The 15,288-nt window shown below is 38.4% G+C and overlaps 1 protein-coding gene across 11 annotated transcripts in view; it reads right to left on the reverse strand.

Annotated features, from left to right (window-relative positions):
- Positions 1–15,288, reverse strand: part of LCLAT1 (lysocardiolipin acyltransferase 1) — a 203,276-nt gene that overhangs the window by 168,902 nt on the left and 19,086 nt on the right. For 2 of the 11 annotated variants that reach the window (XM_063622747.1, XM_063622748.1), the window contains one exon: positions 4,288–4,346. The exons of 7 other annotated variants lie outside the window; for them this stretch is intronic. The gene's annotated coding sequence lies outside the window, so the exon portion shown is untranslated. Of the gene's footprint in view, positions 1–3,581; positions 3,653–4,287; positions 4,347–6,134; positions 6,253–15,288 lie in introns of all 11 variants that reach the window. 2 more of the 11 variants (XM_055251831.2, XM_055251830.2) reach the window with 2 other exon arrangements.

Raw genomic sequence — 15,288 nt, forward strand, 5'->3', positions numbered from 1 at the left:
TTTTCCTTGTTTTCCACCTGTCATTTTCCTGTTTCCTTGTTTTCCACTTGTCATTCCCTCTAGAATCCTCGTTCTATAGTTCTGTAGTTGTAAGGACCATATTGATATTGGTCCATACAATAAGGACCATATTGATATTATATCCTCAGCAAAAAATCCCAGCACACTTTGAAAGAGCTCGAATTTTCCCCGACCCCAGAAACAGGGTCTCACTCTATTGCCCAGGCTAAAACTGCAGTGATGGGATCACAGCTCACTGCAGCCTTGAACTCCAGGCCTCAACTGATCCCCTCACCTAGGCCTCCCAAAGAGGTGGAATTACAAGCATGAAGCATCATATCCTGCATGAAAGAGCTCAATTTCTACTTGATGGAGGGCTTCATATAAAAAAGAGAAAAAGTCAGATAAATTGATACCGTCATTTTATATTTTTTCCAGGAATTCAAAAGCTAGTATAGGCCAGGCGCAGTGGCTCAAACCCGTAATCCCAGCACTTTGGGAAGCCAAGGCAGGTAAGATTACTTGAACTCAGAAGTTGGAGACCAGCCTGGGTAACATGGCAAAACTCCATCTCTACAAAGAAAAAATATAAAAATTAGCCGAGCATGGTGGTGTACACCTGTAGTCCCAGCTACTCAGGAGGCTGAGGTAGGAGGATAGCTTGAGCTATCCAATATCAAGCCACTGCACTCCACCCTGGACAACATGCAAGAAAGACCCTGTCTGGAAAAAAAAACAAAAGGTAAGTGTAACAAATGTAGTTCAGCTGATCAGTCTTTGGCCCTTTTGCTACTTTTATATGGGGTCCTTTTTATCAAACAGAATACTAATACAACAAATATAAAAGTATTAACAGGAAAATAATGTCATTTTACATCCAAAATATTTTTAGTAGCCTCCAATGTGCTTTCAAAGGTTTATCTCTATGATGTAATGAGATACAGTATAAAAGGATGAAAGTGTTTAACCTGATTGAAATACAGAAGGCAAGGATTATTTCCATTTTAGAGATACAATCACTAAGGCAAAGAGGTCAATGAGTTACCTAAAATCACAGATGTTCAGTGGTGGAGCTGAGGTCTGAACTCAGTTTTCCTGGCTCCCAATCCAGTCAATCTTTTGTTTCTTTTACTTTTTTTGTGTGTGTTTCATTTTGGTACATACTTTCAGCCTTCTTAAAACTGTAGTGTTCAGTAAAATACACAAATCCTAAGTATATGACTTAATAAACTTTTTAGAAAGTATCCAGTTCGAGACAGAGTATTGCCTGTAACCCAGAAGCCTCCTTCATGCATGTCCCTTCCCCATAACTAACTACTCCACTGGTAACCACAATTCTGAATTCTATGACCATCAGTAGTCTTACCTGTCTTTTAACTTTATCTAAATGGAATTAACAAACATATACACAGACAGGTGTGGTGGCTCACACCTATAATCTCAGCACTTTGGGAGGGTGAGGCAGAAGGACTGCTTGAGCCCAGCAGTTCTAGACCAGCCCGGGTAACATGGTGAGATCCCATCTCTACAAAAATGGGAGGATAGCTTGAGCGATCCTCCATAGATGGGGATGGTGACATGCGCCTGTGGTCCCAATTACTTGGGAGGCTGAGGCAGGAGGATCACTTGAACCCCAGAGTTGGAAGCTGCAGAGAGCTATGATCACACCACTGTAGTCCAGCCTGGATGACTGAATGAGACCCTGTCCCAAAAAAAAAACAAAGCAAATAAAAAACAAAAAACAAGTATATACTCTACTGCATCTGGCTGCTTTTATTCAACATGTCTGTGAGATTCACCCCAACAAGTAAGTGTCACAATCGTTTCTTCTTGTTCATTGCTGTACAGTATTTCACTGTATAAATATCCCAAAATGTATTTATCTGTTCTGTTTGACATCTGTGTATTTTTCAAGTTTGAGCTATATGAATAATGCCATTATGAACATTCTTATTTTGTAGATGAAGAAACAAAGGCCCTAAAAAGGGAAAAAAAATACTTAAAGAAACACATCAATTGGGCAACCCAAGTATATCCCAGGAGGCTTGATTCCCCTTTTACAATGTAACACAAGTCAGCAAGTCCATCTGAATCTTAACCCAAAGATTTTTAAAAATCTTGCACAATACAAAACCAAGTCTTAAGTTACAAATACTATGCCAAAGATTACTGTAGTTTCTGGTTAAGAAAGTTACTTCATTTGTGTATGTGTGTCTATGTTTGGTTTTTTAAATCTACCTACCTACCTACCTATCTATTTATTGACAGGTTCTCATTCTGTCATCCAGGCTGGAGTGCAGTGGCACAATCACGGCTTACTGCTCCTGGGCTCAAGTGATCCTCCCGTCTCAGCCTCCCAAGTACTAGGACTATAGGCACACATCACTACACTCAGCTAAGAAGTAACTTATTTTTAGACATATAACTATTCTATAGAGATTTACCTCATCTACAGTCAAATAAAATTTTGTTTCCCAGATTAGAAATGTACCAAATTGGGAATTCTATCAGAATATGAACAGAGAAAACAGTCCCAACTTATGAGCAGGTAGCATTCTAAAACTCTGCATTTAAATCAGCTGTTGGGAATTCAGAATGCATTTTCCCATAAAAATTATATTATACAAAGTGATCAGTTTTCAGGTCAGCCTACAAAAGCCAACTTCACAAAAATGTACCTGAAAATAGCACTAATAACAATACAGTCTTTAACCACTATGAATAAATGCTTAACTTCAAATAATTATTTATAAAACTATCTCCTAACACCCCAATCTCGTGTTAACTCATAAACTGTGGGAGGCCCAGTTCCAAATGCTTCTGTAACTGGCTTATGCTTTTTTTTTTTTTTAAAATCCCTCACTAACACTTTTGACTTTACGTTCCCAAATCCTGGGCCACAGAATTCAGACCACAAAATTCCTTAATTCCTATCCCTTAAATAAACCTTTGAGATTTTTCACTGCTAGAAAAACTTTCAGGGGGGAGAAAGAGATATTAGAAAAATAGAAGGAAAATCGTAAAATTCAAGAAGTCTTAAAAAGTTGTTCTGTTTTTACCAAAACGGGCACGGAGTCAGGTAGGATTTTCCTAACCTCCTACTTTCATTAAAATATTCTTCTCGAGAGCCCTGCTCAATCTTTCCAGACTTCTTAAAATCCTAGGCTGGCCACCTCTGAGTGTCTCTCCTTTCACTAGGAAAGCCTCCAATTTAATTTCTTCTCACATTCCTTCTCATTACTCAGGGATAGCCTAAATGGAAAGATAAGTGATATGCTGATAACATCAAGTCTTTAGGTATGCGCAGAAGTGAAATCAGGGAGAGATGAAGCCTAAGGGGTGCTCAGGCCATTAGGGTCACAATCTGTGACTTAGTTGTATGCCAGTTAGAGGCTATATACAGATACTTTGGAGCAAACAAACCATTTCATAAATGGACACCAAACAAGTTTCCAGAAATGAGAATGATCTACCTTATATATCACAATATAATATTCCTTTCTTCTTTAAGGCTCACATTATCTTTCCAGTAATTAGACTGAAGATGTATTCTATATTTTCTCCATACAACAAGCACTAACCTGAATACACCACAAACAGGTACAATCTAAGGCATCAAAAGGCTAGCTCGAATTTGATGAAATTAATTTACCTACAAATGGAGAAATCGATTTCTATTTAGTCTAGGTGATAAAAACGAAAAGGACAACAGCTATCCTAGCCTTAAAATCCAATAAAGAGGGTGGTAAATGTCTCTGAAAATCAAAAGAAACCTACAAGTCATAAATGCCCTCCAAGGATTCTTAGGCACAGGAATGAGCAGTTGATTCACTAAACATCAAAGAATGGATGTTTTAAAGAAAAAAGAAGGTAAGATTGTGTCATTCTATCAAGTAAGTCTTTAGAGTAAGTAAAATACCTTATGGGCCAAAAATTAAAATGAACTGCAAAACTTACGTACAAATTATTAACTATCACTTCTGTGACTGAAGCTAATAACAGAATCACACACTTAAGTATGACAATGTAAAGAAGTATCCAAAAGTAATTTGAGCTAGCTTAATATAGACAACTAAATACACCCTCAGGGAGCTGACAGCCTGTAAGCCAGCAGTCCCCAGCCTCTTTGGCACCAGGAACTGGTTTCATAGAAGACAATTTTTCCATGGATGGCAGGGGCAGGGGAAGGGGTGGTTTCAGGATGATTCAAGCACATTACATTTGTGTACTTTATTTCTACTATTACTACTACACTGTAATATATAATGAAATAATTATACAACTCACCATAATGGTAGAATCGGCGGGCGTCCTGAGCTTGTTTTCCTGCAACTAGATGGTCCTATCTGGGGGTGATAGGAGACAGTGACAGATCATTAGGCATTAGATTCTCCTAAGGAACACGCAACCTAGATCCCCTGCATGCACAGTAATAGGGCCCGCGTTCCTGTAAGAATCGAATGCAGTGGCGGATCTGAGCAGAGATGGAAATCAGGTGATAATTCAAGTGATGTGGAGTGGCTGTAAAGACAGATGAAACTTTGATCGCTGGCCTGCCATTCACCTCCTACCCACTATTATTTTACATAAACTGGTCCTGGTTCCAACACTTACTGTGTGACCCTGGGCAAATTATTTAACCTCTCTGGGTCCCAATATTTACACAAATAAATTGGACTAAAAGTGGTAGCTACTTAAAGACTATTGTGAGGATTAAATGACAAAGTAAACTGTCTTCAGCAGCTCCAGGAACAGAGTAAATCTTCAATAAAGGTTAGCTACTATTATTTCATCCTCTTGATGCATTAGTTACTTGAAATCACATCTATGACCTATACTACCTTTGGAACCTTCACGACCCCCCAGGACAGTGCTTAAGGTCCAGTGAATGTTCAATATTTATTGGCTGAAGACTACTGGTTTATATGGAAGCTAGAACTATGAAGATGAAGAAGACTTTAGAAGTCATCTGGAAAAGTTTCACTCTATTCAACAATAAGACTCATAGGGGATTATCAAATCTTCGCTTGAACACATAGAGAGAGAAACTTGCATCTCAACAAAGCATAAAGGAATAGTTCTAATTATTAGAATGTTCCTTGAGATTTCATTATACTGAAATCTTCTCAAAATCTTGCTTCTCAAAATATTTCTGAAAGGCTGAATTCACTAGAGGGCATCACATATTAGGAGAAACTGTATCAGAAAGAATCACTAAAAGGAAGGAATCATTCGACATTTATTCTGGCTAAAAGAAAAATACTGGGCTGAGTTGCATAAAATAGGCATGCCAATTTAAAAATTATTCTATTTAAACATGCATTAAAATATTCAGAATGAATTAAAATGAAGATTCTGACAAATTAGGTCAAAAATCATAGTAATTGCAAATGTTGTTGTATAGGTCAGTAATCCAGATTATCATAGAGCTGGGACTCTTTCCAACCAGATTATATAGCCTCCAATAATTGTATGCAATTTTAATGGTCACATGTTTATTAAAAAAAAGCATACAATACCAGATTACATTTAATACTGCCCCTTGCAGCCAGCCTTCAAGTCACCACCAGCTATCCAAAAAAGACCCAGTGCCAAAAAGAAAATTATAAGTTTCCGTAAGACTAGTAAGGGACCATGACTCGATTTTGTAATCCCAGAACTGTGGGAGTCTGAGACAGAAGTATCACTTGAGCCCAGGAGGTCTAGACCAGCCTGGGTAACACAGTGAGACCCTGACTCTACAAAAAAAAAAATTTTATTAACCAGTGGTGGTGGCGGCACACGCTTGTAATCCCAGCTGCTTGGAAGGCTGAGGCAGAATAATCACTTGAGCCCAGGAGTTCAAGGATACAATGAGCTATGATTGTGCCACTGCACTCCAGCCTGGGCAACAGTGAGACCCTGTCTCACACACACAAAAAAAGACTAGCAAGGTAAATATGAACCTAGATCTGTGTATAACTAACAAATTTAAGACCAGGTGTGGTGGCTCATGCCTGTAATCCCAGCACTTTGAGAGACCAAGGTGGGAGAATTGCTTGAGCTTAGGAGTTCCAGACCAGCCTAGGCAACAAAATGAGACCTCATCTCTACAAAAAATTTTTAAAAACTTAGCCATGTGTGGTGGCGCACACCTGCGGTCCCAACTACACAGGAGGCTGTGCCAGGAGGATCACTTGAGCCCAGGAGGTCAAGGCTACCGTGAGCCGAGATTGTGCCACTGCACTCCAGCCTGGGTGACAGAGTGAGGTCCTATTTAAAAAAAAAAAAAAAAAAAAAGTTAAATTATTTAAAACCAAATCATTAAAACTGTTCATTCATTAACCAGGTAATGGTACAATTTTAAAAGCTCATCATGCTCAAAGAGGATCCAGAACTGTACTCAAATATCTGTGGCACACGCTTGTATTCCCAGCTACTCAGAAGGCTAAGGCAAGAGGGTCAAGGAGTTCAAGCCCAGCTTGGACAACATAGCAAGTCCTTGTCTCTTAAATTTAAAAAAAATCTTTTAACCCCCATTCACTGCAATTCACAGTAATATGTAGAGAAAAATCTGATGGAAAGCTAGGCATGATTTATAGCACACCTCTACACTTTATCAGATTCTGTTTGATGGGAGCTATTTACAACACTGTAGACTATGGGTTAACTGAGGGACATGTAAATTCTATCCTGTCAGGGAGCAGGTTCAGTTGTCCTCCTGAGCCTCTCCCCAGCTCCCTCTCCCCAACAAACCAGTTTTGTCTCCACTTGGGTCCATTTCAACATTTCTTTACTCCATATAAATTTGTGGGTTATTTTACTTTTCCATTGAACCAGGTATAACATTTGCCTTCTTCCCTGATTATAAGTTTTTCTTTAACACATGTATTTTCATAGCTGCATAAGTCATTATATTATCTTTAACACATTACACAGTTTTCTTATTATTGGTAAGATGTTGTCTGATACTCAGATACCAACACAAAAACAATCCAAACAGCGAATTGGACTGGAAAGGTCCACTGCCCATGTAAACTAATAAACAAGCCTTTGGGTTTTGAAAATCAATCCCTTATCAATTTCACTGGTATAAATTAGCACTGCATAAAACTAGGAAACCAGGTTTCAGAACCTTCAGAGCCAATATTCAGACTGCGGATAATGATGAAGACATGACTCTAGCAACCACAACCTGTTGCCCACTCATCTTCATTCCCTGTAAACAGTTAAAACAATTGAGCAAAATGGTCAATCCAATAACACAATTTGTTTCAGATGATTTAAAAATATAATTTTGGTAGACTCTGCTCCATAGAATGCATCCATGTTCATCTATCCATCCACAGAAGTAGGTTAATTTTTATGTCACTGAAAAAATCAACACAAAAAGTCTTTGTTTAGGTTCATAAATTATCAAGATTATAAGGAATTATAGAAGAAATAAAGGGATGAAAAAACATGTTGATAACCAAATTAAAGAGGATGTTCCAGATGCGGGTGACCCAAATCAGGAGAATCAGATGGCTTTTAAGCCTACCAGGTTCTCTTCCGTCTACCTGCTCTCCTTATCCCAAGGACACTAACTTAAAAGAAAGATCGTAATAGATTCAGATTCCTTTTACTATAAGAAGCACACAACCTGCCTTTCTTGTTCAGAACTTTATATATATATGTATACACACACATATATATGTCTGCATATATAGCATATGCAACTGTAACATGGTAGTTATATATGTAGTATAGTTAGACACATATAATTGTCTAACATATGTAATTGTCATACATATATAATTTTCGTATACACATAATGAATTAATCAGAAACATTCACTCCAGACAAACTATTTTCCAAGATGGAAATCTCTCCCCTGACTGGTGAGGCCATGGACACACGATACACAAATATCAACTATATTCAGAGACAACAAATCATTTTTTTTCAACTCCAGAGAAAATAGAAAGGCATAATTATGATTTAATGCAAAAATAGTTGCAACACACTATCCACAGCCAATCTTTTTTCTTCCTCATCACTGTGACTTAAAAGTTTCAACTAATGCATTAGCTAGACATGGCACAAAATGTTCCATTACAACGTATGGTGGGGGGCAGGTAGGAGGGACTGGCAAGACCTGTGGAGACAAAATATTGTAGTAGAACCTGGGTTTCTTCCTAAAAATATTTAGGAAAACTGAAAATTCCTGAAATTACCTGGAAAGGTAATCACCTCCTGACTCCCTGCAAAAAGTATTTTTAAGATCTGGCCTACCATAAATATTTTGCATAAAACCTATCTGAATGTCATTAAAATGACTACAAAAAGACAATAGAACACTTTACCAAATGCAAGAATAATGTGCATTCTGACACTAGGGGCACTTCCACTTTTATAAGAAAAGAAAAAGTTTCCACTTGTCTGAGCAATTTCTGATGCAACATTAGTAATTACAGTCCTTTCCTCCAGTGTAGGCCTCAGAAACAAAAACTGGTTGATGTTTATAAACATTTATCTCAAATCAAGAAAGAAATTAACACAAAATAAAACATTAAAAGGCTTAATCTGGGCAAATTTTCCAGTTTTACAAGCCAGTGACAAAAAGTAAAGCCTTAGAAGGGGCTTAATTGTCAACTCCAACAGTTTAGAGAGTAAAACCAAATAAACAAGTGGAACCTTCTATTCAGTGAGTTCTGAAAGTCTTGTCTCCTTTTAACTCCTTTTCCATAAATGCTTTCTGTGTTTTCTTGCCCATGTAAGCCCTAACGACAAAAATTACAACCATGTGGATGTTTCTTCTGTTCTCAATTTTGAGACTATGTCCCATAAACTAGCAAAAAATTTAAATTAGCTTCTTTAAAGTTTTCCAGTTAACTCCACTCAGAAGAATGTTAAAGATTTAAAAGAAAAGGGCACTATGAAAAACCCACAGCAATGGTTCATGACAATGATGTTCATACTTCATACTCAGGGATAAAGTGACTACAAGCTTTCCCCCTAAAATCAGGAGTAAGACAAGGATGATTGCTTTCACCATTGTTATTCAACATTGTACTAGAATTTCTAGTGAGAACAATTAGGCAAGAAAAAGCAATAAAATTCATCCAAATCAGAAGGAAGAATCTGCACATGACATGATCCTATGTATACAAAATCCCTAGGAACCCACAAAACTACTACTAGAGCTAATAAATTCAGCAAAGTTGAAGGGTACGAGATCAACACACAAAAATCAATTGTTTCTATACACCAGCAATAAACAAACCAAAAGGAAAATTAGTAATTCCATTTACAATAACATCGAAAGAATAAACCTAGGAATAAATTTAACCAAGGAGGTAAAAGACACTTTGAAAACCACAAAACATTAACAAATTAAGGAAAATCTAATATATGGAAGGATATACCAAGTTTAGGGATTAAAAGACAATACTGGCCAGGCACGGTGGCTCACACCTGTGATCCTAGCACTTTGGGAGGCTGAGGCGGGTGGGTCACTTGAGGTCAGGAGTTCAAGACCAGCCTGGGCAACATGGCGAAACCCTGTCTCTACTAAAAATACAAAAACTAGTCAGGCGTGGTGGCACACACCTGTAGTTCCAGCTACTCAGGAGGCTGAGGCAGAAGAATCGCTTGAACCCGGGAGGCAGAGGTTGCAGTGAGCTGAGATCACACCACTGCACTCCAGCCTGGGCAACATAGTGAGACTCTGTCTTAGAAAATAAATAAATAGGCCGGGTGCAGTGGCTCACGCCAGTAATCCCAGCACTTTGGGAGGCCAACACAGGTGGATCACAAGGTCAGGAGTTCAAGATCAGCCTGGCCAAGATGGTGAAACTCTGTCTCTACTAAAAATACAAAAAATTAGCCAGGTGTGGTGGTGGGCGCCTGTAAGCCCAGCTACTCGGGAGGCTGAGGCAGAGAATTGCTTGAACCCGGGAGGCGGAGGTTGCAGTGAGCCAAGATTGCACCATTGCACTCCAGCCTGGGCAACAGGGCAAAACTCTGTCTCGAAAAAAAAAAAAAGAATAAATAAATAAAATGAAAATAAATAAATAAAAGACAATACTGTTAACATGGCAATACTACTCAAAGCAATCTACAGTTTCAATTCAATCTCTATCAAAATTCCAATAACTTTTGCAGAAATGGAAAAGCCAGTCACCAAGTATGAATGGAATTGCAAGTGGTTCCAAGTAGCCAAAACAACACTGAAAAAGAACAAAGTTGGAGGACTCATGCTTCCCAATTTCAAAACTTACTAAGAGGCTACAGTAATCAAAACAGTGTGGTACTGAAACTGCCTTTGCAAAATTATAACAGTGAGAAAATCCTAACGTAGCTGACTCCATCTTGCTTCTAATCTCATAAGCTAACTGTCTTTGTTCATTCCTGCACATAGGCCAAGCCAACTATGGGAGGAATTTAGTTTATATTTTAACTTTAAAGCAAGTATAATAATAGTCCTTTCCCAAAACTAACCCCCTCCTTGTTTAGAGACCAAAACCATCTTTGTAAAAAAATAATAAAAGGACACAAGGTCAGGATTACAGTAGGAGCCTGAATTCTGCTAAGACTTAAGCATGGTTAAATAATAAGACACTATTTTCTAACTTGTCTTTTTTGTAATTACTTACTAGACAAGAGTCACTAGCCACTGGTCATAAGACTCGTAACTTCCCCGATTACCCCAATAGATTACCTTATTATTGTAAAACCCAAGGTTGATTCTTGAGGTATTTTTCAGACCTCATGTTCTGGTGGACCAACTGATGCCACCTGGGTTACTCATACCATGAAATTGACTCAACTGGCCCTGTAACCCCCACCTGAAACTGACTCAACACACAGGACCATTTTGACACTCGTGTGATTTCATTGCTGACCCAACCAATCAGATGCAGATTCTTGCTGGGCGTGGTGGCTCATGCCTGTAATCCCAGCACTTTGGGAGGCTGAGGCAGGTGGATCACTTGAGGCCAGAAGTCTGAGACTAGCTTGGCCAACATAGCAAAACGCCGTCTCTACTAAAAAATACAAAAATTAGGGCCAGGTGCGGTGGCTCACACATGTAATCTCAGCACTTTGGGAGGCCGAAGCAGGTGGATCATGAGGTCAGGAGATTGAGACCATCCTGGCTCTCTACTAAAAATACAAAAAATTAGCTGGGCACAGGTGGCATGTGCCTGTAGTCCCAGCCAGGTGTGGTGGCAGGCACCTGTAGTCCCAGCTACTCGGCAGACTGAGGCAGAAGAATCGCTTGAACCCCAGAGGCGGAGGTTGTAGTGAGTCCAGATCACACCACTGCACTGCACCCTGGTGACAGAGCTAGACTCCATCTCAAAAAAAAAAAAAGAAGAGACCTGTAGCCCAATTAACTGAGAGTCCAGAATTATGACCATACATCTATGGCCAACTGATTTTCAACAAGGGTGCAAAGACCGTTCAACGGAGAGAGAACAATATCTGTAACAAATGATACTACTGGATACCAACATGCAAAAGAATGAAGGTGTCCTCAAACTCATTCAAAATCTATCAACAACCTAAACACAGAAGATAAAACTATAAAATTCTTATACAAAAACAAACGTAAATCTTCACAACCTTGGATTTGGCAAGGGATTGTTACATATGACACCAGAAACAGGAGCAACGAAAGAAAAAAAAATCAATTGGACTGCATCCAGATTAAAAACTTTTGCACATGAAAGACCACCATCAAGAAAATGAAAAGACAACCCACAGAATGGAAGAAAAATTCACAAGTCAAGGGTCTGGTATCCAGAATATATAAAGAACTCTTACAACTCAACAACAAAAAGACAAATAACTTTTTTAAATGAGCAAAGGACTTGGATATTTCTCCAAAGAAAACATACAAATGGTTGATAAGCATATGAAAAGCTACTCAACATCATACATCATTGGGGAAATGCAAGTCAAAACCACAATGAGATATCACTATATACCCACTAGCATGGGCACAATTTTACAAATGGAAAGTAACAAGCATTGGTAAGGACGTAGAAAATTTGCAACCCTCATATATTGCTGGTGGGAATGTAAAATAGCAGTTTCTCAAAGACTTAAATAAACCTTGAAAACATTATGCTAAGTGAAGAAGACAAAAGGTCACACACTGCATAATTTCATTTATATGAAATATTCAGAATAGGCAAATCCATAGAAATGAAAGCAGACTGGTGGTTGCCAGAGGCTGGGGAGAAGGGAGCAACTGCTTAATGGTACACAGTTTCCTTTGAGGTGATAAAAATGTTTTGAAACTAGACAGCAGTGGTGGTGGCACAACACATGAATGTACTCAATGTCACTGATTTGTCCACTTTAAAATGCTTAATTTCTTGTAAAGTAAATTTCACCTCAATAAAAAAAAAACAGATATATATCAAATGGCTATTTTTTTTTTCCAACTATCCACAGTGGAGGTCATTTACAAATGACCATAATGGAAATTTCAATTAATTTTGCAGGGCAATTGCCAAGTCAATCCTAAGCCAAAAGAAGAAAGCTGGAGGCATCATGCTACCTGACTACAAGGCTACAGTAAGCAAAACAGCACGGTGCTGGTACCAAAACAGAGAGAGAGACCAACGGAACAGAACAGAGCCCTCAGAAATAATACCACACATCTACAACCATCTGATCTTTGACAAACCTGACAAAAACAGGAAATGGGGAAAGGATTCCCTATTTAATAAATGGTGCTGGTGCTGGGAAAACTGGCTAGCCATATGTAGAAAGCTGAAACTGGATCCCTTCCTTACACCTTATATAAAAATTAATTCAAGATGGATTAAAGACTTAAATGTTAGACCTAAAACCATAAAAACCCTAGAAGAAAACCTAGGCAATACCATTCAGGACATAGGCATGGGCAAGGACTTCACGTCTAAAACATCAAAAGCAATGGCAACAAAAGCCAAAATTGACAAATGGGATCTAATTAAACTAAAGAGCTTCTGCACAGCAAAAGAAACTACCATCAGAGTGAACAGGGAGACCTACAGAATGGGAGAAAATTTTTGCAATCTACTCATCTGACAAAGGGCTAATATCCAGAATCTACAAAGAACTTAAACAAATTTACAAGAAAAAATCAAACAATCCCATCAAAAAGTGGGCGAAGGACATGAACAGACACTTCTCAAAAGAAGACATTTATGCAGCCAACAGACACATGAAAAAATGCTCATCATCACTGGCCATCAAAGAAATGCAAATCAAAACGACAATGAGATACCATCTCACACCTGTTAGAATGGCGATCATTAGGCCGGGCGCGGTGGCTCACGCTTGTAATCCCAGCACTTTGGGAGGCCGAGGCGGGCGGATCACGAGGTCAGGAGATCGAGACCACGGTGAAACCCCGTCTCTACTAAAAATACAAAAAATTAGCCGGGCGTGGTGGCGGGCGCCTGTAGTCCCAGCTACTCGGAGAGGCTGAGGCAGGAGAATGGCGTGAACCCGGGAGGCGGAGCTTGCAGTGAGCCGAGATTGTGCCACTGCACTCTAGCCTGGGCGACAGAGCGAGACTCCGTCTCAAAAAAAAAAAAAAAAAAAAAGAATGGCGATCATTAAAAAGTCAGGAAACAACAGGTGCTGGAGAGGATGTGGAGAAATAGGAACACTTTTACACTGCTGGTGGGACTGTAAACTAGTTCAACCATTGTGGAAGACAGTGTGGCGATTCCTCAAGGATCTAGAACTAGAAATACCATTTGATCCAGCCATCCCATTACTGGGTATATACCCAAAGGATTATAAATCATGCTGCTATAAAGACACACGCACACATTATGTTTATTGCGGCACTATTCACAACAGCAAAGACTTGGAACCAACCCAAATGTCCATCAATGATAAACTGGATTAAGAAAATGTGGCACATATACAGCATGGAATACTATGCAGCCATAAAAAAGGATGAGTTCATGTCCTTTGTAGGGACATGGATGAAGCTGGAAACCTTCATTCTTAGCAAACTATCGCAAGGACAAAAAACCAAACACCACGTGTTCTCACTCATAGGTGGGAATTGAACAATGAGAACACTTGGACACAGGAAGGGGAACATCACACATCGGGGCCTGTTGTGGGGTCGCGGGAGAGGGGAGGGATAGCATTAGGAGATATACCTAATGTAAATGACGAGTTAACGGGTGCAGCACACCAACATGGCACATGAATACATACGTAACAAACCTGCACGTTGTGCACATGTACCCTAGAACTTAAAAGTATAATTAAAAAAAAAAAAATTTGCAGGGCAAGCTTCTGACTACAACACAATAAAACTAAGAGTAATTCAGAAGAAACAACCCTAATGATTTGAAATTCTTAAGCCTTCCTAAATAATTGTTGAATTAATGAAAAAATTAAAAATATACAAGACTTGTAGTTCCCATATGCTGATGTTAATCCAGATTACTGGGCGGTGGGGAGCTTGTTAAAAATGCAGAAGCTCAGGCCCTATACCCAGAGTGTTAAGTAGAGTTGGAATATCTGCATTTTTAATAAGCCTGCCAGCTGAGACTGATATTCATCAATGTTTAGAACGAATGCAACAGAATATTTAGAAAAAATATAAGGACATCGCATACCAAAAGTTACAGGATTCAAAGCTGTACTGAAATACTTTCTAAAATAATATTTAAATAAACAGAACATAAACTAAGCAATCCAAATTTTAAAATCAAGCAGTCAAAATTTTAAAATAAAAGGTGTGATTAAAAAACAAAAATAGAAATATGGATGACAGTAAAAATGATTGATTAGATAACAACACACAGAAAGGGTCAGGCACACTGACTCATGCTTACAATCCCAGCACTTTGGGAAGCCAAGGTGGGAGGATCACCTGAGTCCAGGAGCTGGAGCCCAGCCTAGGTGGCAGTGAGACCTTGTCTCAAAAAAAAAAAAAAAAAAAGAAAACACAGAAAAAACAGCAGAACTTTAAAATGAGCTTGGTTCTTTATGAAAAAATTTACAAAGTCCTAACAATTCTAATACAATAAAGAATTATCAAATAGGTAAAAGCAGAATTAGGAAATTAATCATTTTTAATAAAGCAAGAAAAATAGTTTGTCAGCAAACTGAAAAAAATACAACTTATCTAGACAACTTTAAAGTTACTTTATCAAAAATATAAGAAATTATATGTTAGAAAAAAATTAATTGTAACATTAGTTATATAATCTACCACATGGTTGAAAAAAATAAAATTTGTACAGTAGGGGGAAAGTTTTAACAAAATGCAATGGACTTGAAATTCTTTCTGTTAAAGAA

Source organism: Symphalangus syndactylus, chromosome 18 (assembly GCF_028878055.3).
Source record: "Symphalangus syndactylus isolate Jambi chromosome 18, NHGRI_mSymSyn1-v2.1_pri, whole genome shotgun sequence".
Taxonomy (NCBI): Eukaryota; Metazoa; Chordata; class Mammalia; order Primates; family Hylobatidae; genus Symphalangus; species Symphalangus syndactylus.